The sequence below is a fragment of the Heloderma suspectum genome, chromosome 11, assembly GCF_057233095.1.
Source record: "Heloderma suspectum isolate Gila_16-S chromosome 11, 16-S_ref, whole genome shotgun sequence".
NCBI classification, from domain to species: domain Eukaryota; kingdom Metazoa; phylum Chordata; class Lepidosauria; order Squamata; family Helodermatidae; genus Heloderma; species Heloderma suspectum.
In genome coordinates this window covers 24,005,010-24,028,959 of record NC_139468.1, presented here as the reverse complement: position 1 = coordinate 24,028,959, position 23,950 = coordinate 24,005,010, and the positions used below count along the sequence as shown (strand labels likewise).

The window sequence follows — 23,950 nt, the reverse complement described above, 5'->3', positions numbered from 1 at the left end:
TCATGTACTTTGCCTATTGGGAAAACAAACCCAATAGTTCTAATGAGAAAAGGCATACTTGGTTTTCAGATGATGCTTGCATGTATTGTAGCCTTTCCCAACCTGATACCCTCCAAATTTGTCAGACTACAGCTCCCATCATTCCCATGGGAGTTTGAGAGTTGCACCCCAACACATCTGGGGAATACCAGGTTAGAGAAGGCTGATACTGTATCAGACATTAAGAACATAAGAAGAGCCCTGTTGGATCAGACCATCTAGTTCACCATTTTGTTCACACAATGACCAATCATTGCCCACGGGGAAACCCACAAGCAGGACATGACTGCAACAGCACCCTCCCACCCATGTTCCCCAGCAACTGGTGTCCATAGGCATACTGCTTCTGATACTGGAGATAGCATACAGCCATCAGGACTAGTAGCCATTGATAGCCTTCTCCTCCGGGAATTTGCCTACCCCCCGCTCTTTTAAAGCCATCCAAATTGGTGGCCATCATTACATTATCTTGAAAGAAGCATTCCCCCTTCTCTCTCTCACATAGGAGGGAGTGCCTCTTCTCAGCTGCTGCTTGCCATTTACATTTTTATATGTACTTGTATTAAGATTTTAAAAATTGCTGCCCAGTTAAATGAAATGGGGACACTTTTTGCATCAATCCAAATGTTTTTAATTGCTCCATTGAACACTGTAGCCCCAAGTATGCAGTTTTCATTCTTTTGAATACTCTGCTGTAGAGGGCAGTGAAGCCCTGCCCTCTGATCCCTGAAAATCTTATGCGCCAACACTCCTGTGGCTTCACAGATTCACAAGTTGTTATCCATACCCTTTGAAGCACACTGTCATAGTCATAAGGTCTTCGAGACTGCCTTTTAAAGAAGATTAATGAAAGCCGAGGCTCAGGCAGCTGGTGTCTGCAGCAAATACAGCATTTTTCAGCTTTTCTGCCCTCCAGTGGAGTTCAGACATAAGCCACAGTGAAGGACTGTGTCTTTGGTTTTTTTCCATTCACATCTAGTACTATTTAGGTGGTCTTCTTTTACCCCTGTAATTTACCTTAACTGGCTATACTCATGTTGCTCTCTTGTTTAACTAAAGAGATTCAATTATTCCTCCAAATGCAGCCTCTCTTCCTCTCTGATTCAGTCTGCTGTTTGCTATCTCTTGCATCCCGCACCATATTCTGTTCAAAACATACCCGCAGGCCTCTCCTGTACCTCTTTCGCTCTCTGTGCTCTCTTTCATCAGTCTAAATAAGCTTTTGAAATTGACAGCATTTTCAGGAACTCTGGGCTGCGCTTTTGCTGGGGAGGAATAGCCCTAAGAAAGTTAGGCTCTTTGCCTGCATTACTTCATTAATTTCAGCTTCCTGTATTTCTGCATCTTAGGGCGCAATCCTATGCATGTTTAGACAGAAAAGCATCCTACAGCTCCCAGCATTCCTCAGCCAGCCTGTAGGACTGGAGGAGGATGGGAATTGTAGGACTTTTTTCTGTCTAAACATGCATAGGATTGCACCCTTAATGTTTTAACCTTTTTCCCTGAAAGATAGTTTACTGCTGTATTCGCTTACCTTTAACTTAGCAGTTTAGTCCCATGTTTGGGAGCACAGTTGCATTCTGTAGCCCAATTACTCCAGAATAGCCCTTTTGGGGGGTGGGCAATTTGGGAGTCCCTGGACTGCAGTCAAAATCAGAAAGTGCTTCTATTCTATTAGAAGTACCATTAGCAGTGGAGGCTGGTGGCTCCGATGTAAGTGGGGCGGTGAATCTGCTCTGGGTTTCAGTCAGAACTCTCAAGTTGCTGTCGTAGGTGCTTCACTGGGTGAAGTACCTTGGATACCTCCTTTAGAGTTCTGACTGAAACCCAGAGTGGATGCACTGCCCCACTGACATCAGAGCCAACAGCCTCCGCTGACCATTCGTACCACAGCAGCCACTCCCCCTGCCCAATGCAGAGAGAGGCACTCTTTCTGCATGAAAGGTGGCTTGGCTAGCTCGCAGGATCAGCGATAACAAAGGGATCCTTTGTTTCACCCTTCATTCTCAATCGGAGATAGTATGGGGATTCAGGGCTTGGGGAGTGCAGGGGACGGGACCAGCAGAGGGTCCTCAACCCTCCGCAGGCCAGATTGGGCCCCAGCATAGGCTGGAGATTGGCTTCCCCTGAACTATATACATGGTACATTACAGAGTTTCATAAGCAAAAGAAAAAAGGTTCCTCCCCACAAGGAGTTTTCAGCTTAGATTTCAACAGTGGGGAAAAGAGAGATACGGGTAGTTACACACAAATGCAGTTACATGTACAAAGGCTTTGTTTCAGTTGGGGATAAATATGAAGGGCTTAAGCTAAAGATTTTGTTGAAGAGGTGGGTTCTGAGATGGGCTATGAAGGAAAAAAGAGGAGACCTGGCACTTCATAGGTGTTCAGGGAAGGAGTTCCGCATATAAAGGCCATTAGTACCAGCACTTTTAACTGCAACAATTTAAAGTGAGGGTGGGGGATTTGAGACCCTCCAGATGTTTTGGCCTACAATTCCCATCAGCCCTATCCAGCAGAGCCAATGGTGAGGGATCATGGAAGTTGTAGGGCAAAACACCTGGAGGACCACAAGTTGCCCACCCCTAAAGTCTGTAGGACAGGTGTCTCTATTGTCAACAACCAAACACACACATGGTGAGGTTCTGGCTACTTTCCCTCTTGGCACATGGTCTTGTGAGTCCTTTTTGTAAAGGGCCGCAGAAATCCTCCCTTCAGTTAAGAAATAGGCATGGAGCCCAATCCTAAGACTGCCTATTGTGGAGTAAGCACTACTGAGTTCGCTTAGCTTTACTGCTAGGTAAGTGCAGATATGTCGTTTCAGCCTTGCCTGCTTTAATGAAATGCTGGGAGAATCAGAGCTGTAACATGCTACATGGAGGAGCAGGACTGGGGAGGAGCCCTCTTCCCCCCTCTTAAAATTTGCAGCCTTCCTTCAGGAGAGGCCTGTATATCAGTGGAAGCAGCAGGAAGGAGTGGGACACATCTGGGGGCCTTTGGCCAGTTATCTCTCCGTGCAATCCCCATGTATCCATCTAATGTAATCTTGAAGCTTTCTTTCTTTGAAGGCTGTCCTGGCAACATGCAGATTTAGAAAGGCTCTTTTGCAATATGCATCATAAACAGAAGGCTGGCTCACCCTGCCTTTTAGAACTGGGCTGGGGTTTCATGACTCCCTGCTAGCATTTGCCCTTTAACAAAGTGCACCTCTCAGTGCTTCTAATGCTTCTGACAGCTCAAAATCCAGAGTACATTTCAGGTCTCCGCGGCTCACCAAATTACATCCTGCTGCAAGCGAAATTGCAATATGACTACCAGAAGGCACTTTTTCCCCAAAAGAGAATTGTCAAACAGCATCTTAGCTAGTCCTTGACAGTTGTTCGTGTGTGTGTGTGTGTGTGTGTGTGTGTGTGTGTAGAGAGAGAGAGAGAGAACAACTCTGACCCTAATAACTTGATGATCTTTTACTTTCCTCCAGAAATCCATTACTGAACTTGCTGCTGACTGAAAGGCATCAGCTGTTGTGTTTCACATGGGGCTCATTCAGTGAATTTGATTCAGCTAATTTCTGCTGAATCAAATAAGGATGCTCCATTTTAGCTTAGTCACCTCACTTCTCAAATCAGGTTACTACTCCTGCAAAGCTATTTAAAGCACAAGGACATCTAAAAGTCTTTCACTCTTGCAAACGATTCTTTTCCATCGGGAATGCCCAACTGATGGTGTGCAGGATGCATTAAACCCCTGAAGCAATTTTATCTGACCCTTGGCCAAATTTTAAGGAGGGGAAAAATGTACAATTTTCAGGTAGTAATATGCTGTGCTTGTCCATAAGTTTACCTCTTTCTTTTTTTGGTTTTTGTATATTATGTCCCAGCTATGCCTGAGTGCTTGAGCTCCTTCATAACTATAAATTATAATGTAACGTAAAGTAAAATTTAAGATCACCTTCAGAGGCCCTACTTACTGGCCTGCTACTAAGATCAGTAAGGTTGATGAGAACTAGAGAGAGGGCCTTCTCAATGGTGGCCCTTGTATGGAATTTCCTCCCAAGAGTTATGTGGCCAGCTCCATCTGTGGCTGCTTTTAAAAGGGCTTCAAAACCATACTTGCCCTCTCTGGCTTTTAACGGGAAAGGTTTTAATAGTGTTTGCTGCTGTTAAATGTTTGAAATGATATTTTATTCTAACTGGCTTATTTTAAAATTATTTAAATGTATGGTGCTTTTATAATTTGGTACTGCAGTGTACAGTTTTATATTGTAAGCCAACTTGGGAAGAGCATGGTCTTGAAAGGTGACAATGCATGTTTAGGCAGAAAAAAGGCCTCCAACTCCAATCATTTCCCAGCCAGCCATGGACCTGTTCTTCTCTAAACATGCAAGGGATTGCAACCTAAAAAAATACCTTAAATAAATAAAATCCCTATGTACTGGTAAAGCAGCACCAACTTTATCAGAGCCTGGCTGTCTGTGAGGAGGCCCATTTTTGTGACAAAAAAAATACATTTCTAGGCCCCAAATCACTGTCTAGAGAATAGAGTGGCTGTCAAGGGCTCCTTGGAGGCCTCTCTCAGTCTAATCCAGTAGCCAAGTCCAGACGCAGACGAAGGGATTCTTTTCAAAGCTTTATTCTTTTACAACTTAACAACTATACCGTTTGCAACTAGATCTGAGCAGCACCGAACTTATGCCCTAAGTTGGAACAGTTGGTCCCCGTTTGAAAGGGAATTACTGGCAGACCCCTGAACTTAAGGACTAGGGAGAGTCCCTCCCCTTTTCCCTTGGATCCTCTGGGCACAGCCGTTGTTTGCGCGCCAACCGGGCACTCTGCCTCCTTTCCGCACCCTCCATTTGGCGCCGCTCTCTGCGTCGGCGTCGCGTGTCCACCAAGTTTGCTATCCGCTCTCTGTTACTCCCTGGACTGCTATCTAAGCTAGGAATGTTGGTGGGAGGAATCTCCGTCAGCTGTTGGCCCTGGGAAAGAGGAGCGTGCTCCCCTCCCAGGAACGACTGATCTTCCTCAGAATCAGAACTACTCTGGGATTCTATGGGCTCAGTGTCCACCCTGACATCGGTCCTCCAGAATGCAGAAGCATTCCCATTCTAACTGGCAGTTAGGAGATGATGGGAAACTTTCTGCCCGACACAATTTCCCCAGGGTTATTGCTGGCTGCTTCTTATTGTAGCTTATGGTGGCTTTCCTATTAACGTAGTTGCTGTGCAGAAATTGCTGCTGAAGATAATGTGTCTTCAGTGTGAAATTGGAGCACTCTGTGCAAATGTTCTTTGGGCCGCTCGCAACTAGTTTAGTGCTCTTGGGGAAAATAGCACCTTCCCCAATGTGTTGAACTTGTGGTAAAACAAACTTCGTGGTGTGTTTCACACAGCATAGTGTATATAGTACAGTGTATTATCTCCAAGTAAGGAAGCCTTGTAAATAAGCCCACCAAAGTTACTAGCCTGCAAAGATTCTTATTAACCTTAGAGGCTAGTAGCCTGCATTTCCATGTTGGCCACAGAGGCGTGGAAGGTCCCTCCAGCCCCTGGATAGATTAAACAACCTGTCCCCACTTGGATAGCCTGCTGCATAGTTGTGGACAAAAAGACATTGCTTCTTCCATAGCTACCATGGAAACCAAGTGAACTGGCAGAGGAGGGACGGAGTGAGCCATCCCTCCTCCACCACCTTGCTAATTCACCAGCATGGAATTCTTGGTCACCTATGGCGACCAGGCAACTTTTTAAATAAGTTGATGTGAGAACAAAATATCACATATGTGTCCATTGGTGTGTCTAAGGCAGCCTTCCCCTCCAAATGTGTTGGACTACAAGTCTCAGCATTCAAGTTGCAGAATGCAGCTCTTCTTTTTGCTGAATTTTTAATGCAAAAAAGAGAAACAGGTTCTCAGGATATAAAAAACATTTTTTTATTGTAGGAAGCCCAACTCGTTTCAGCCTTTTTCTTATTTTTAAAGCCTTCTTCAGGGGTAGAGAAAGAAGTCTGCAGAATTTTTTTCAGCAAAAGATTGTTTCCTGTGTCAATCTGCGGGCAACTCAATCTACTTGATACAGGAGACAATCTTTTGCTGGAAAGCATTCTGCAGACTTTTTTCTCTACCCCCCGAAGGCCTAAAAATAAGAAAAAGGCATTGAAACGCATTGGGCTTCCTACATGGGGGGGGGGGGCATCCTGAGCACCTGTTTCTCTTCTTTGTGATTTACTTTGGCCACTCACCTCCTTCTGTTTTCTTGAATTTTTAATGCACTATTTTTTATTTTATTTTTTACTTACTTAGCATGGAGTACACAAAGCGGCCCGGAGCATATGGTACTATGTTTGGAATGACAATTTAGGAAGCAGGGCCTTTCAAGTAACCGGCCACTTGGTGGCAGACTTGCAAGCTATCACTACTACGTGTTTACATTCATCGGAGAGTTCAAGTTTTAATCCTGTGTTTAGCTTAGAACTCTCTAAGCTACCAGGCAGTAGAAAAGGGAACGAGGAGTGGATCCATGATGAAACCACTCTTCGTGCTCTGCTCCTGTCCTGCTGTGAAATGAGATGGGGTGCTCTTAAATGAAAGGGCAGGGGGAGGACCCAAAAGAGATCTATGTTTGCATGAAACACAGTAAGCAGCAGGCAGGACAGCAAAGTGATACAGCATCGTTGTCATCTGTTTCAACATGGAGAGAATTTCCATGGTGAGCAGGTCCACCCAGAATCAGCAAGTCTAGAGGCTGAAGTGCAATTTTTGCTGCAACAAAGGCGCAATCCTATGCATATTTAGACAAAAAAAAAAAAATCCTACAACTCCAACCTGGCTGGCTAGGGAATGCTGGGAGTTATAAGACTTTTTTCTGTCTAAACATGCATAGGATTACACCCTAACACAACTACCCCTCTGGAAACTGAGCGTACTCAGTGGCACAGAATGCTGACTGACTGTTGGGAGCAGGGGAGATGGAATGGAGAATCCTGGTGAAGGGTATGGCTGGCTGGTTAGAGGTCTGAACAGGAGCATACCACACTGCAACATTTGGGCCTCTTACTGTGTCCAGTCTGTGTTGCAGAACTGTTTTGAGCATCACAGAGGCAAAAACAGTGAAGTAATTTTTAAACTGAGAAGCGCTGCAGAAATAATAAGCAACACTGTCTTGCCCTTCAGTAAGACTGCTGGCTGCTAGAGAGGGGTGAGCATGTTGTGGTAATAATACCCAAATACAAGACAGAACTTCTGCCATTGGGTAAGAATCTTCAAGTTCACACAGCTTCAGTGTTCAGTGTTGAGAGTTAATTTGGGTGTGCCTCTTAATCCAGCAAAATATGTCACTGCTGGCACAGAACACCTAGGCAGGTGATTCTGCATCAGGTTTTGTCCAGGGCTGATAAGAACAATATCACATATGAGGTGGGTGGAATGGCTTTCCCAAGCGATCATCTCCAGTGGCAATCTAGCAAGACTCTCCAAAGGTGCCAGAGATGGAATTATGCTGTAGGATTGACTTCCTAACTCTTGCCCTGCTAGAAGACCCCTCTTTCTTCCCCCGTTCAGAATATGCTACACCCTGATTGGGGTCCATGATGTCAGAGCTGTCTAAAGAGGTTAGGGCACGCTGCAGTGGGTGCCTGGGCAAAGCAGTAATAATCAATGGAACATCCTCATTCCTTTGCCTGCTTCATCTTGTCTTGGGAGTAACATCTTTATGTGTTAATTTTTCACTTGGCATCAGCTGCCTTGGAGGCCTGTTGTCAGCCGGAAAGGCAGGATATAAATAGGGTAGCCAAAAGAAGAGGAGACAGAGCTGCATAAAATTTGCACATGCTAATTGATACGCACACTTGCAGGTTTAGCAATAATGACCATAATTTAAATAGAAGAGGGGAAGACTGTGACCATGTGACCTGTGGGCCTGCTAAGGCTGCTGTCTGTTGATGCTAACTGTTGATGGGGATTCCAGGCCCCTGTTTTCCTTTCCTAGGGTCCAACATCTATGTCCCTGTTGAGTTGCTGTCCTGGTTATTTGTCCTCTGGGAGCAGGGTGGAACTCAGCTGAGTCTCTTCATCCAGAAGTCATTGATTCTCACCTGCTGCAGAGATGGGACAGAACTCTCCCTTCCCCTGTGGAGATGGGGATGAGGCAAGGTCAGTGCAATGCATCATGCAGAAACATAAGGGGTAGCTTCCTCCGAGGGTGGATGATTTTGCTTTATCTATTTTTGGGGAGTGCTTGAATGATCCAATCACACGTGATACAATGATGCAGAACAATTACCTGCCCCAGTAGAGGCTGTCTGAAGGGAGAACAGTTACTCATGCAGAGATGCAGTAGGCAGCCCCTGGTATGGGTGGGTACTCTGGGCTCTCCAAAGTCTAAATTTTTTAAATTAATCTATTTCTTGTGGAACCTGGTTTCAGAATAACAGCCTTAACCTCTAATAGCTGAAAGCTATTTCTCCCCCCTCCCCCTGGTCCCACTTGTCACTCAAAACATCTCTTACCAAAGTAGGACATGTCCTTCATGAGTTAAGTTTCTTAAGCCTGATGGGAAAAGAGTGAGGTAGCTGTTTTGGGTCCCCTACAGTGACAGATATCTGGAACAGTAAGATAGGCAGATTTATCCATACCCCTAAAAAGAAAAGAAAGGACATGAAAACCCAGCTGAGTTTAAATTAGGCTCTGCAGAATCCTCCGTAGCTCTTAGTTCATCAAGCTCTTAGAAATTCTGGTTGGCTTGTTCAAAGTAATTTTACAGCGTTCACTACATGTCACAGTGTCTGCGCTCTACCAAGGGGATATTTGCAAAGTACATGACAGGAGCACATCGAAATGTCTCCTGGCAGCTGACTTCCAGCTCAAGCACTTGTGTCAAAACAGGAAAGACAGGATCTGTGATGGGGATAATGTTATCCTCGGGTTTTCAGTGACCACGTATATCCAGATATTCATGGGAACATGTAGCAGATTGCTTTTGTACATTTCTTTTTTTCTTTTCCATTTTTGGAGTGTAATGTCTGTAACACCTCCCTTTTGCTGAAGCAGAAATGCTGTGCAAACTATCCTGATGGATAGCCGAATAGCAGGTATCTCTGGGGTGTTGGGTTTTTTCCCCCGAAGTGGACAGAACATTTTTATCAAAATGCCACATTTTATTTTTTAAACCCATGATTCTGTTAAGATCTTAAGGCTTTTGTACATATGGACAGACAGTTTGTAGGATGGAAGATCCTATTAGCGTATATTGGGGAACTTGGGCGGCTCTAATCCCTTCTGGACAGCTAAGAGACATCTGTGCCTTTGAAAAGCTTCCTGAGCTATCCTCCAGTTACAGAGAGTACAGAAGGTTTAGGCACAGATGGAGGAAAGAAGGTAAGTAATGTGAAAACACACCCAATTTAAAACCCATTTTAGGAACATAGGAAGGTGCCTTATATAGAGTTGAACCGTTGGTTCTTTTAGCTCAGTATTGTCTACCCCAGGCAGGGGGAACCTCCAGAAGGTGAGGCCTCCCCATCTGGTTCGATGAAGGCCCCTGCTCCAAAGCCCTGCTCCAAAGCCCTTCAGAGAATGGGGCTCCGATCTGGTGATGTAGGAAGAGACTGAGGGCTCCATCACACGGGCAGAGAATTCCACATCAATGCTGGTTTTTTCCTCATCCGATAACAATGCAGGATTGGGTCGTTCTCTTTAGATGGCTGTCCCCCTGTCACGTTGTTTCTCGTTTCATTCCTTCTCACGAGGTGGTGATGCCATGTGGGGTGTAATGATAATTCCTCCCTGGTTCCTGCCCCTTTCCCTCCCCTTGCGCATTACTGGTGGATAGGGACTGATATGCTGTAAGTCTGCAACCCTCAGCACACTTACTTGGGAGTAAGCCCCATTGAACTTAATGGGGTGCTCTGAATCAACAGAGGATGTTGATTCTGAGCTTGGTGGGGTGGGGGATCAGATCTGTCTCCCTTAATTGCAGGGAGGCGTTTTACCGTCTTCTCCCTCCAATCAAGAGATGTGCTCAAGCATTTACATGGCAGACACCTGGTTTGAGAGCAATGCACTTCTTTGGTGCCGTCTGGTGCTGCTGTTGCCAAACGGGCGCGGCGCTGCAGCCAGGATTGGGGCAGTTTGGCAGGGGGGTCGCCTTGAAGCAAAGGGGAAAATCGCTGGGGTTGGGGTTGGGGTTGGGCACAGATCTTTCCTTCCTCAGCAAGACTTGAGTGGAGGCAGGAGTCGCCCTCAAACTGTGTGCCCTCCCCTCCGTGCAAGGAAGGGAGAGAGCACAAGCCTTCATGCTTGTCAAATCTGCCTGCAGCCCTGCAGCCCATTCTCAGTGCCTTTGTCATCCAGACCATGCCCCCAACAATTGAAAACAAACGCCCATAGCCGGTTTCTTCTGCTATTGAAGAATTTCACAGGGAGGTCATGGCGCTCCTGTTCCGTGGGCTGGAAAAAAATACCACATTTTTTGCATGTGGGGAAAACACAGGATAGGCTGGGGGGAAAGGTGGGAGACACCCTGGAGGGTAAGGGCATGATCTAAAGAGCCTGCAAACTTCTGTGGCAGAGCCATCTCAATAGCAGGATAAAAGCTCCGTCTGAAGAAGCCCTGAGCCTCCTCCTCCATGGCCAGCATCACTCTTTTCTCTGTGCATGGAGAAAGAAGCTGCTCTTTTCTCCATACACAGAGAGGAAAAGAAGAACAATCTGCCCATGGAGGAAGAGACCCAGTCTCTTTCTCCAGGGCCAGTTTGCTCTGTTTTCCTCTCTATGAGCCGTATCCAACTGTGTCATTCCATTACCGGAAAGGACATTATGCTAACAGAAGTGGTTGTGCAGCTTGTTGTGCAACTGCATGCACAACTGGTTGCACAAGTGTAATGGGCAATCACTTGTGCAACAGAAAGATAACTCCATTAGCACTATTTGAATTTGCAGAATAACACTGTCGGATGTTGCTCTGCGTAGGGAGAATTGAGCACAGAAAGATGTGTTTGAGTGGTGTATGGGCTTATGTGTATGAGTATGAATGGGGTCTATGCATGTGCAAGAAAGTGGGAGTGGCCCTGCCCACTGCTGGCATGTGGCATCCAACGTGATTCCGGGTTATCAATGTGGCCTTCAGGGCAAAAAAGATTCCCCACCCCTGGTCTACAGTGAGTGATAGTGGCTCACCAGAGTTTCATTCCTGACTCTAATTTGAAGGAGTTGCACTTGTTACCAGTTGTTTTCTGGGCCCAATTCGAGGTGTTGGCATTGACCTTTAAACCCTATATGGTTCCTGCCCACTCTGTCTTAAGGAGCGCCTCCAACAGCATCAGGGATGCCACTCAATGAGATTGGCCTCAGTAGGCCTTCTGTCTGTCCCATCAAGCCAGGACAGCTAGGCTGGTGAGGACTAGGAAGAGGGCCTTTTCCATGGTGGCCCTTACTCTCTTGACATGGCAGAGGGCCTAGTGACCTCCACCATGTCCCTCTTTGATGAGCTTCTGACGGGCTTTAAAGACCTGGCTGCTGAGGCGGGCATTTGTGGTGGGTTAGGGTTTTTTAGAGCAGTGTTGTTTTGTTATGTTGTTTTGTTCAGTTGATTATGTAAATTCGTTGTATTTCATGTTGTTATTAGTATTGTACATCACCTAGAGTGGCCAGGTAGCCGGCCAGATGGGTGGCTAATAAATCTAAGAAAGAAAAAGAAAGAAAGAAAGAAAGGTCAGGGAATTAACCTGGGACCTTTTGCTTGCAAAGTATGTGCTCTACCATTGAGCTACAGCCCTCCCCTAAAATCATCAAAGCTAAAGCGAAGATGCTGGTGCTTCTCAGGTGCACCTAGCCTTAGCCAGCCTATCCTTCCACTGTTTCCAAAGAGCTGACACCGTATTAGGAAATCTTAAACACATTCCACAGTTTGAGTGCTGCTTGATATTCTCTGTGCTTGCTACACACCTTTGGTAGCAGGGCAGTTTCCCCCACGGAAAATTTAGAATAGCACAGTGCTATGTGATTGCAATTTGTGCACATAGTATGTGCCTGTGCATTTTCCTTATATGTCCACTCATGATTTGTTGCTTGGAATCACATTCCATGACATTTTGAAACCTATATAGAGTGGGAGAAAATCCCCAGAACTGGGAATCTGAAACTAATGCAGAAGAGTGTGATATTCGAGCTTCACTCAAGAGGCATCATGAACTTGAACAAAACTTTATTTAGAGTGAGGGGGAAATGGATGGATGGATGGATGGATGGATAGATAGATAGATAGATAGATAGATAGATAGATAGATAGATAGAAAATAAGAACAAGAGGAGGCAAACCTCACCCCCCTTTCAATACAGACTACTTCAGATCCTGGAGCAACCAAAGTCAACTCTTACAGAAATAGTAATCCTTCTATCACATATTTAATTCGCAGAGAGATGAAAGTAGTGCCATAAGCATGTGGAGAGTTTGGGGCACTGCTGATTTAGCTTGTCTTTACCTTAGGTAGGGCACAAGTGACTGGACCAGAGAAGTCAGACAACTGGGGTAGACAGCTCACTGCTTTTCTCCCTGAAGGGAGAGAGTTCTTCTCTTGTCTTGTGAGGCACAGAGTAACCCTCTATGTCAGCAGGACTTCTCTGGGAGCTTCTGATTTGTCTGCCAAGATTACCTGAGGAGTGAGCTGCTCTGTTGATTAGAAGGCTGTATGAGTAGGGACTCCAGCAAAGGAGATTGTTACCTTGTCGTGGTGCTGGAGCTGGAGCACCTCAATAACACCATGAGCTAAACCGTGAAGGGACACCCAAGCCGGGGTGGTCATGGCAGAGAGGTCAGACTAAATACGATCCCTGGGGAAGGTAACAGCAACCCACCCCAGTATTCTTGCTGTGAAAACTTAATGGATCAGTACAACCAGAGATATGTCGGTATACCATCGGAAGATGGGACTCCCAGATCAGAAGACTCGACCTTGGGGGAGCTGGGGGTCATGACGGCTGACAGGAAACTCTGGCGTGGGCTGGTCCATGAAGTCCCAAAGAGTTGGAAGAGACAGAACGAATAAACAACAAATGAGTAGGGAGGAAAAGAGCTGCTTATGGGGAGCAGGGTTCAAAGGCATGGCTGACTTCGCCTTCTCATATGTAAAGAGAAGGAGAGTGAAGGGGGATCTTGAGAGGGGTGAGAATTCATTCTTCCCAAGTGCCTCTTTAAGGTCCATATGTGGACATCTTCTCATCATTATAAATGTAGATAGAAGGTTGCTTTCTTAAAGTTCAGTAAATTTGCACCTGAGCAGTGCCTCATATTTGGCAGAATCTTTCTGTAGCTTCAAGAAGACTTTTGGTGGGAACCATACTGACTTCTGCTTTGTAATGATACTTTCAGGCACAAATGTTTCATGTAACTTTGCCTAATAAGGTCCCTATTAAGAATATCACATTGGAGGACACCTCTCTTATCATAGTGCTGGCAACTTCATATGACTTGCCAGGACAGAAGTCCCTATGTTCTACAATTATTTCCTTCATCTTTGAAACATTGGTAAGCACTCTGTGAGGAGTACTAATTCTTCTTTTGATAGTCATTCATACAACATGCAAATATCAACAAGAAAGTAGCATTTAAACAAACCACAATTAAAAGAAAAATTAAGGAAACCTCACTTGTGGCTTGTAATGCTAAATGCTGAAACAGAGTATATAGACCATCCCATACAAATTCAATTAAAATGTGCTTCATAGAGTTCCTCATAAGTATCTAAAGCAGAGGTGGGCAATGTTTTTGGCCTCGAGGGCTGCATGCAGTACCAGGTAGTGGGATGGAGGCCATATGTGCACATGCACAGACATATAAACACACACATCCCATCTGTCCATCCCCACATCTCAGCACATAGGGATGGGGAGGTTACAACCTTCTCTTCCTGCCTGCTGAAATCAAGGTATGAGATCACTAGCGTGGGGGCATTTAAACCCTCTTCCCCCACCAATCCTCAGCCTGATCAAGGCTTACATGGAGATCACTGGCAGGGGGTAAGATTAAAGCCTCTCCATCTACCCCCAGTGATCCTGATCCAGATCGCTGCTTCCCACTGCTATTAGCAGAGAAAGAGCAATTTGTTCCCTCCCCTTCAGCTGATGGCTGATCAGCTGGGTGGCAGGGGAAAGTGAGCAGAGCACCCCGGGGGCTATGTAGCCCACAGGTTGCCCGTACGTGATCTAAAGTGATCCTTAATTTTTAAACCACACATAATATGAGCCCAGTAAATGGTCTTGGAGCTCCTGATGGTACATTATTGCTTAAGTGAATCCAGTGCAGACATGATCAGTCCCTTGAATGTGAGACAACTAGGAGTCCCAGCTAGGAGCAGGGTGTAAGAAATTATAATTTATATATATAAAAAGATATATACTACACATATTTTTATATATAAAATTTTTATATATAAAAATATATACACACATGCTGCACATCAGACAGTTATCAAATGAAGCTGAGCAAAGACAGGTTGGACTCAATGGCCTTGTAGGCCCCTTCCAACCCTACTATACTAGTCTATGATTCTATGACAGCTCACATCCCTGCCCAAGTAAACTTGCATCTTCTTGCCTAACATGGTCATGTGAATTGTCATCTTATGCTACATCCACTTTTTAGGACTGATAAGATGAGCACATATTATCAAATTAAAGGGAGCCACTACAAATGAGTTTCAATTTCTGTAACCTCCCCCCACCCCAAAATCTAATTAGATCCATTTGATTCATCAAAAGCTCTTGGTGTTTGCCAAGTTCTAATCATTTTCCCCAGTGTGTGGGGGAACTGTTATCTTTTCAGTGAGGCAAAACTAACACCCTGTAATTACTGTGAGATGCTGGCAGAGTCGCTCTGCCGTACCAGCCAAGCAAACAGACTACGGTGGGGTGGGGGGTGGCTTCAGCAAATGTGAATGCAAAGCATTGAGAAAGCTCCCGCAAATTCCCATTGTGCTAAATTGGTAACTCTGTCAAAGAGCCTCTCAAGTCATTTGCTCTTAGAGAATTGCAGTGCCTCCACAAGCACAGATTCCATTCAGGGATGGGGGCACGGCTGTCAACTGGAGTCTTTCAGAATAAACACTGGAATGCCACATCTCAGTGTTCAAATCGAGGGTAGGCAGTCCTCTGAGGCAGTGGTCTAATCTGTAGGCTTCTTCTCAAATCCTGAGCATACCTATTTTTCTTCATGTCAGCACAAAACAAAACACCATGTATGTTTCTGGCCTTCATGGCTGTAGAACAGTTTTAAATCCATGATAGCAAAAAGAGCTTCAAGTGAGGAAGCAGTTCAAGAAGCCCTACCCTCTTCTTCCTTATGGCCATGGATTCTTTTAAGCTGAAGATAGAAACTGCAGCATAAAAATAGTATTGGTGCAATATGTTCAACAGTACCCCAAGTAAAGCCCAATATAAGATCAGGATAATTCACACAGATTGAACAAGGGTGAATTACTGATTTTCTTTTCATGCTTTATTCTGCCGTCTTAACTATTTTTGTGTCATTTAATCTGGTTTTGCTGATCATGGGAAGGAGCAATGAATGAGCTATGTGAGGCACTGAAAGCAAGCCCCAAACTTTTAAAAGTTTACTCAGCAGCCACTCAGGCTTCTGAGATTTCAGCAGTGTCATACTTTCAGGTATAACTTTGCAGTCCTAAGGGCTAGGAACTTGCCTTAAAAGAAAAAAGAAAAAATGGAATTCCCAAACATCTGAATTCTGTGCTCAGTACTATATTTTTGGCTCTCCCTCACCCCTGTGCTTTTGCAGGATTGCAACATACACAGCGCTATTAACGGCTCCCTACAACATAACAAATTACTCAGGTGTAGGTTCATCAGAGTCACTTTGAACTTTATGCAGCAATTGTGTTTTTCCCTGGATATATTGATTCTACAGCAGTATTCACTGCAGCAAACACAGCAAGCCTCTGCTGTGTATGTCTCTTGCATGTTTAGGATGTCACACTTCCCTCCATACTGTACATATTTGCTGCAGGGAACATCAGTGTAGCTGCAGCAAATTCAGTTTCTGTGTAAAGTGTGTGACAATTTACACAACATTCACAAAAATGCATACATGGAAGTTGCTTTCTGTGGAGGTGACTTGTGACTTGAAATGGCCCTATGGGTCCCTATCTCATCTGTTAACGAGTACAGGTGTTCCCTGGAGGTTTTAGTTACATGAAGATGTTTACAAGTGATTTTCCCTTGGGGAAAGAGAATGTCTTCCCAGTGTCTCTCTCTCTCCCTCACAGAGTGTCCTTCTTAGCAACATAGCAGGCGCATGTGCAACATCAGATATGGTCCCATGAGGCAGTATTTTGGATGATGTAAATGGAAATGCAGGATTAAAGTCAGGGACAGGGGAAAAAGAACCTAGCATGGTGGCTAAGGTTGTGAGCCATTAGGAGTGGGGAGGTGCCCGATTCAAATCTCACCTCAGCCAAATATTAACTAGAAAGCTGTATACCATGATAAAGATAGTACTGAGACAGCCTACGTGAAACACTTAAAATGTCCTATTTCAGCCACCTTCACTACTTTTCAAGCAGGACCCACTTTGGCTCCAGGCACCACCTCTGAGGCCACTTGGGGGCCTTTTCCAGGTTGCGGGGGCCTCTCCTCTCCCCCCTCTGCAGTCAAGTGGTGATGGTTTGCCCTGGACATGGCTGAAGGCCACTTGGAGCCTCTCTTCTCCACCCCCCCCCATGTCACCCAAGCAAGACCTCATCAGTCAGTCACCAGTCAGGCAAATTCCAGCAGGCTCACTTGGCCCTTGGATGGGGATGGATCTTTTTCTCATCACTGAGAGAGTGCTCTGCTCTGCGCAGCGCTGCAGAATCTCCCGGCGCAGGTCCGCGTTGCTCTCTCTCGCCTGCGCATTCAGTTTACCCTCCAGCGCCTGCACGATGCACCACTCCAGCTAGCCAGTCACGTTATTCTTTGCCTCTTGGGCTCTTCCCCTATCGCAGCTAATCGGCCAATAGCTCCTGTTTTCTTCTTTCCCCCACCCCCTCGAGCCACCTTACAGCTGATGAGCAGCAGCTCTCCTGACTCTCCATCCCTGAAGCCTCTTTTGGTAGCCCAGATCACAGCAACCAGCCCACTGCTAAAGCAGAGGACAAGGCAAAGCTAGAGAGTCCCTGCAGAGAGTGAGCCGCTACTACAAAGAGAAGGAGAGAGTGAGAGCCAGTTTCAACACAATGGCAGCAAATTAATTAATTAACCCATGATTTTCTGGGTCATGTGTCTCTTTAAATACGCAACATCTGCTCAGCCCAAATTTAAGTTGCCGTATGACGTGTGAACCTGGACATTTTGGGTTGTTCGAGGGTAAAACAATCCAAAGTTAACCTAACAACTAATCGTAGGCTAACTTTGGGTTGTTTTGCCCACAAATGTGTCCGGATTTGCACGTCATATAGCGACCTACAATCAGGCTGATTGGAGGTTGCATATTTAAAGAGAGAATGGCACACGAGTGGCATGTGATCTGGCAAATTGTGGGTTAATTAACCCATGATTTGCCACGATTGTGTGCGAACCAGCCCATTGTGTGTGAATGAAAAAGAGAGAGGTGGAGAGCCACAGCTGAGATGGAAGAGCACTGTCCTATGTAAAAGTAAATTGTTATTATCAATGGTAGGGTGAGTGTGCTGTGAAGAGTGGCTTTGACTCCAGAATCATGAAAGGAGAATGTGAGAAGAAGGCTCTGATCTCCCGCAAGAACATTCATGACAAACACATGCAATCTGGACTGGGTTTTGTGCCAAGGAAAAAATGACGCCAATCCTTTTGCTTCCAACTCTCATCAACTGTTTTGGCTTTGAAATGGGGTTTTATTTTGCCTTCATTTGATTGTATCCTCCTTATTGTTCATGCCACTTCCTTGGCTTGGGAACAAGCTCATTAAAATACACTGTTGGATGTCATTCCTAGCTAAAGGTGTTCCATTTCTTCACTCCAAAACACTTTTCTCATGTCTCTATCCCCCAGCCAATTCACCCTTTATTCCATCTTGCCTGCTCTTCACTTAACCAATAATGTTCCCTCTCTCTGCTCTTAACCAAGGAAGTGGCATGAACAATAGTTGGCTGTTATCCACCTTGGGTTCCTACACATTGCATGTTACGGTGCTTTTATAACACAATGTGCTACCCTTTAGATCTGCTCTTTCTGATGCTCTTGTATTAGAAAGCTCATGTATTGCTTAGGGGCTTTGGTCAGCCTTTGAATGGGCTTCATGCATCTTCCTAAATCCTTCCTCTCTTAAATCTCTAGAAATAGTCTGCTTCTTTTGAAAATTTAAATTTCCTACCATGGAGCCCTTGGGGGCCAAATAAAATTTGTATGAAGGATAAGGGGTGATGACTTAAACTCAGGATTGCCTATCTGCCATTGATTTGCCAGAGGACAGTGCAAAATGTGATAATAAATGCAGAACTCAGCATCATGGGAATCTCAGTGCTCATTTCTTTTCTAAAAGCAGATTTCTAGCCCTTAATTTATTTTGTTTTGAATACTTATATCCCACTTTATAGCCCCAAGAGGTTCTCGTAGCAGCTTACGAAAGATTCTCACAAGAAAACCACACTCGTGTAGAACTGGAAAGAGAAATGACATGGGTTCCACAGGCTATCCACATTATTCAAGCAGCATTCCTTATATTTTATTTAATTAATTAAAGTATTTATAAGCTGCCTTTCTGAATCAAGTTCAGGGGTGGGGCCAAAAATACCAGTGTCTATTAGCGTATATCCCTTACTGCCAGTAACAGCCTTACGAGAGGCATCTCAGCTGTTTAGAATGGGGAAAACCCTGTGGGAAGCCACCAAATAATCAGCAGTTGAGGAAAGAGGTGGAGCCAGGAGAAGGGTGTGCGGCCCTCTGGGAAACCCAAGAGGACTGGATTTGGACCCACAGCCCCGAGGTTCAACACCCCTGCACTATGCAGTGGCTCCCAACAAGGTTTTCTGAGACAAGGGGACAGGGCTGAACAGCTGGAATTTGCTTAGCCCTGATAGAGACACATCTCCCTTTTAGCTGAATGTATGTGGGCAAAGTCTGCTAAAATATCAGAAGCCAAAGAGGTGGCTGAATAAGGTGTCCCATGTACATGTGGAGGACAGGAATGGAATGTCACTATCAAACATGGAATAAATTACGCAAATTAGCTAAGATGCATACATTTTTCTCAATTTGCATAATTTATACAGGCTGCATAATTCAGCTTTCAGATTCTCTTTGCGAAGAATATTTATTTTTGGTGGAGAGGACACACAGCCTTACTGAAGCTTATTATTTCAAAAATGGATGTGGAGGTAAAAAATATGTGGCATGGATGACAACTGCAGTGTTCGGTTTCACTAATTTCTGTCTACACGTATTTTTGAAGCCTGATAGGTTGACACCAGGAAATAGTTTTGTGTTCAAACTGGTATGATTTTTAGGGCCAGAACACCGCTACTCCAATTCCTAGATGTCAGCTGCGTGCAAAGTATGTCCAATGTGGTTTATAAACACAGCCGAGGCAGGTTAGATGCAGGGACTTCAAACTGGCACTGACTTCTAGAAAACAGCTTGTGCGGAAGTGCTCTGCATGAAGGTCCTAATTTAGTACTCATTTGCATATAATTATATAAAGCCAGTCGGCAAGGCCATTTTCCAGACTTGTGAAGAGGACCATCTCCTTACCTCCCCCACAGGTCTCTATATCCTCTCTTTCTATTCTAAAACAACAGAATATTCCACTTTTTCATATTTATTTTTTCATTAAGAATTGGTATGAAGGTAATGCTAAGACTTCTGGATTTGAACTAGGCAGTGGGAGAGACACGTCCTATCACCATTTCTCTGCCTAAGCTACCTGTTAGGGTTGTCGTGAGCATTAAAGGGGATGATCGCATGTACTTAGTTTCTTGGATGAAAGTTTAATAATATTTATTTCACTATTTAAATATTCTGCAATCTGAAATATGGGTAGGACACCTTGCACAGGCATTTGCTTCACATAGCAAATGTTGTTCCATCCAAGATTTAGAATTTCTGGAAGATCTTGAGAAAGTACAAAGGGCAAGTTCACTTTTCCTTTGAAGGCAGTTTCAAATAACCAGCAATAAAACAATGAATATCTCCAGAGGAGGCTGTAAGAAATCATTTGACAGATCTCAACATGCTATTAATCTGACAAGTATAAATGGATGACCTTCAAAATGTGTTTATCTACATCTCTCTCTCTTTTTTCCTTGACAGATAGGTTTGGCTAGGGGGAAAGTGGTGGTGAACAGGGTATCTTTGTTTATAGGCTTGTAACAAACATTCTTACAGATCTGAAGTTCATGACCCTGATAGCAATGACAAAACTGCATGAATTCTACTAATATGTGTGATCACAGGATTGACTCAAAGAAGCAAGTGGATCAGTCCCACTGCTGGAACTGTTGTATCAAGAAATTTTCAGGCAAATAGTTACTGAGAAAGGAAGGCACAGGAGGCAAGCAGGCAGGCATTAGGCAGAGCGAAACGGCCGCTTCAGGCAGCTGATTTTGCAGAGAGAGAGAAATTCAAACTGAATTTTAGGCTGCCTAAGGGCAGAACCCTCTCAAGGTGCCATACAATAAAAACGGTGCAAAACAATGCAAAACAAATACAATAAAAATAAATAGTAAATATTAGAGATCATTTGATAAGTGGTCTATAAATTGATTAAATAAATATATAAATAAAAGGCTATAAATATATAAATAAAAGGCTATAAACACCAAATAACATGTGGATAACATGAAAAGGCAACAAATTGTTGGTTATTTCATTTTTTATTGTTACTGCATTTTTACTCTCAGGGAGGGGGCATAGATGAGATCTTCTACCTCATGGGCCAATATAGCTCGGCCAGCTTTGGTTACTAAACACCATGCCTCAGGCAAGAGGGTGAGGATTGCCTCAGGCAGCAAAATGTCTTGGGCCAGCCCTGGCTGAGGACAAGATGGGGCAGGCTTAAGAGAGTCAAAAAGCTACCAAGGAGTAGGCGGAGAGGGGAGGCGGGCAATGTTCCCTTCATGGGCTCTCAGTGAGAAAGGCAAATGATTCATTGGCCTGGAGCTGCTGCCATTTGTCTATAACTTAGACTCCCAACTCTTGGTGCTTTTTGGAAAACAAGCTGTTGGTGGGGGAAGTTTTAAACCTCCCCTACCTGTGCACAGTGGTCCAGATCTAGATCAGGGCCCTGCACACTTGTGAGTACAAAAGAAGGAGAGGGTCAGCAGTTGCACACTACACATGTAATATACCATGCGGTTTTAACCCTGAGGTAAGCAGAGACTGCGATCTCTCTGAAAGAGGTAGAGATGAGCTAAATGGCTTCTCAAACCGACGTGGGTGGGCTGCCTCTGACTGGTCTGCCCTCCTGCTAAAGGAGATGAAAGGTCAATGTGGACTAATGCAGCAGGGCCCTCCTTCCCTTCTCCCTGTTCAGCTCTGCCATGATGGGCAGGCCAGACACATTGCCCACACACAACAGCCAGTTAGGCTGAAACACAGTGCCAAGGTCCAGGTTTTTGAGGGCCCTTGGGCAATACACCCTCAGTGGGCTCCTTCCCTCAGTGAGTCTTCCTTCTCACCACCATTGTCACCAGCTGCTATTGCTCCTCATTCTCTTTCTCATCAGTGCTCCCACTTGCTTGCTTGACAGGCAGAGAGGCAATGAATGAGGAGGCGGCGGCACCTCCCGCTCCTTCTCATGTCCACCATTGTCTGGGCCAGAGGAAGAGGCAGGAGAAGAAGCAGGTTGCAGTGATGAACAGGAAGAGCAAGTCCAGGGGCTCTTCTCAGTAGACCCCTGCTGGGGTGTGGGCCCTTGGCAGGTGCCCACCCATGCCTACTCTTGACACCGGCCCTGGTCACAAGTTCCCTTTTTTAAAAAATCAGAGAGAGAAAAGAAAATGGAAGTACAGCCACACAGGCACTGTGAATTGATTGGACCAGGGTGTGCATGATTCGTCCTTTCCCTGCAGGCATGTTTGGGTTTAAAAAAACCCAGCATTTTTTCTCTGGTCAGGTGAAAAGACCTTGTGTCTGTGTCCCACCTGGGGCAGAGGCCAGTTGATGGTGGATGTCTTTTGCTGGTTGGTTTCTATTTCTATTTCTATATAGAAACATTTCTATTCTGGCAGGCTTTTTAATGCTAAGTGTTTGTTTTTAAAAGGTTACTTTGTCTATAGTCTCTGCTTCTACTTTTTTTAAAAGAATTATCTTGATTTTTATTACTTACAATGCTGACAAAAGTATACAACCACATAATTGGACCAAAGTATTATCAGCAATTTAACAATAGAGAGTATAAACAAATTTACTAACAAGCCCACAAATATAACAAGATTCCTAGCCTGCTTCTATGTTTTTATTGTATCAATGTGGTTTTAAATGGTTGTGAAGAGACCTGAGAGGTGCACAGGCACTAGACGGGTGGGATATACATTTCTATAGTAAATAAAGCAAGTGAGCAAATAAATAAATAAATGTGCTGCCCCCTCAAGTTAGCAGATAATTCCCCACCGTCCATTTTATCTGAACAATTTGAACCCCACAATTTATTCAAATAACGATTTGCTATGCTAACTAAATGGGATCTCCCTGATCAGAGGCAGAAGACAGGGGAAATCTGTTTCCATCATGCCCTGCATGTAAACATCCCAGATCGGCCACTGTTGGAATGGAAACTGAATGCTGGACTAGATGGACCTTGTGTCCTCTAATCCAGTGGAACACTATTGAGCTTGAGCCTGAAGCTTTGTAAAAAAGAAAGATGAGTTTAGGAGACGCTTCTTCACTTTGTACTGCCCAGAAAAACAAAGGAAGCTGTGTTGGTCCATAAGGCAGAGACAGATCCAGGTAACAGCTAGATTTTATATTTTCAAAAATAGGAAATAGTGTATTTCTTTGTCCCTGCAATCCTAGGTGTCTGTCTACTCAAAAGTAAATCTCACTGAGTTCAGTGGGACTTACTCCCAAATAAAAGTGTACAGGATTACAGCCTAATCTGCAATCCCCTCCTACGCTCCATTTTAAGATTGTGGCTAAATGCAGACTTCATGGCTACAACATCAAGACAGCTTTTTTCTCTCTCTCCCACTGCCTCCACCCTGTTTTACTTAACATCCAGCCTGATGACAAGCACTGGACGACTGGAAAGCTTGCTCACAATTTTGTGACATTTTGATTGCTTGTAGTGAAGGAAGGCATTGCCCTGCTGTGGATTTTGGAACTGCCAAGTGTAGAAGGAAACAGATTGGAACTCATGCTTGATATAACAAATTAGGCTTAAGAAACAAAAGGTTCAAAAGCAGAGCTACATTATTATTGACAAAAACAACAAAAAGGCTTGTGACAGCTTAAAGACTAACAAAGTTACTGTGGCAAAAGGTGTCATGGACTAGAGTCCACTTTGACAGATGCACAGCACTTTCTCTCTCACACATACACACGCTGTCACAGCCTGGACTTTCTGCATTTCATTGCCATTTGACTTCACAGTTTACAATCCCCCTCACTCCAGGTATCTATGTAGATCTGCCAGTTTAGATTAACATTTCATACATCTATAGGTGGACTCTCATCTAGGAAAGCTTACACCATAATAAATCTGTTCGTCTTTAAAGTGCCACCCACAACTTCTGTTGTTTTTACCGCTATACATAGCTACCTCTCTGGAAATAATTAATCAACAGGGGCCTAGAGTATTAAAACAGACAATTAGGAAGAACAAAGGATGAATTCTTAAGAAACCGACAGCTCTCTGCTTCTGCCTGTCTCTTCCAACTGCATGCACATCTCAAAATAATATCCCGGCTCATAGCTGAAACTCATTCTAGTCATTCTTTTTTGTGTTTCTCATTTTGTT

General features: G+C 44.5%; 1 protein-coding gene across 1 annotated transcript in view; it reads left to right on the top strand.

The window, feature by feature from the left end:
* C11H15orf40 (chromosome 11 C15orf40 homolog) overlaps positions 1–23,950 on the top strand; it is a 35,920-nt gene that overhangs the window by 7,578 nt on the left and 4,392 nt on the right. Inside the window, exon 5 of the transcript XR_014785373.1 lies at positions 8,000–8,184. The gene's annotated coding sequence lies outside the window, so the exon portion shown is untranslated. The remainder of the gene's footprint in view (positions 1–7,999; positions 8,185–23,950) is intronic.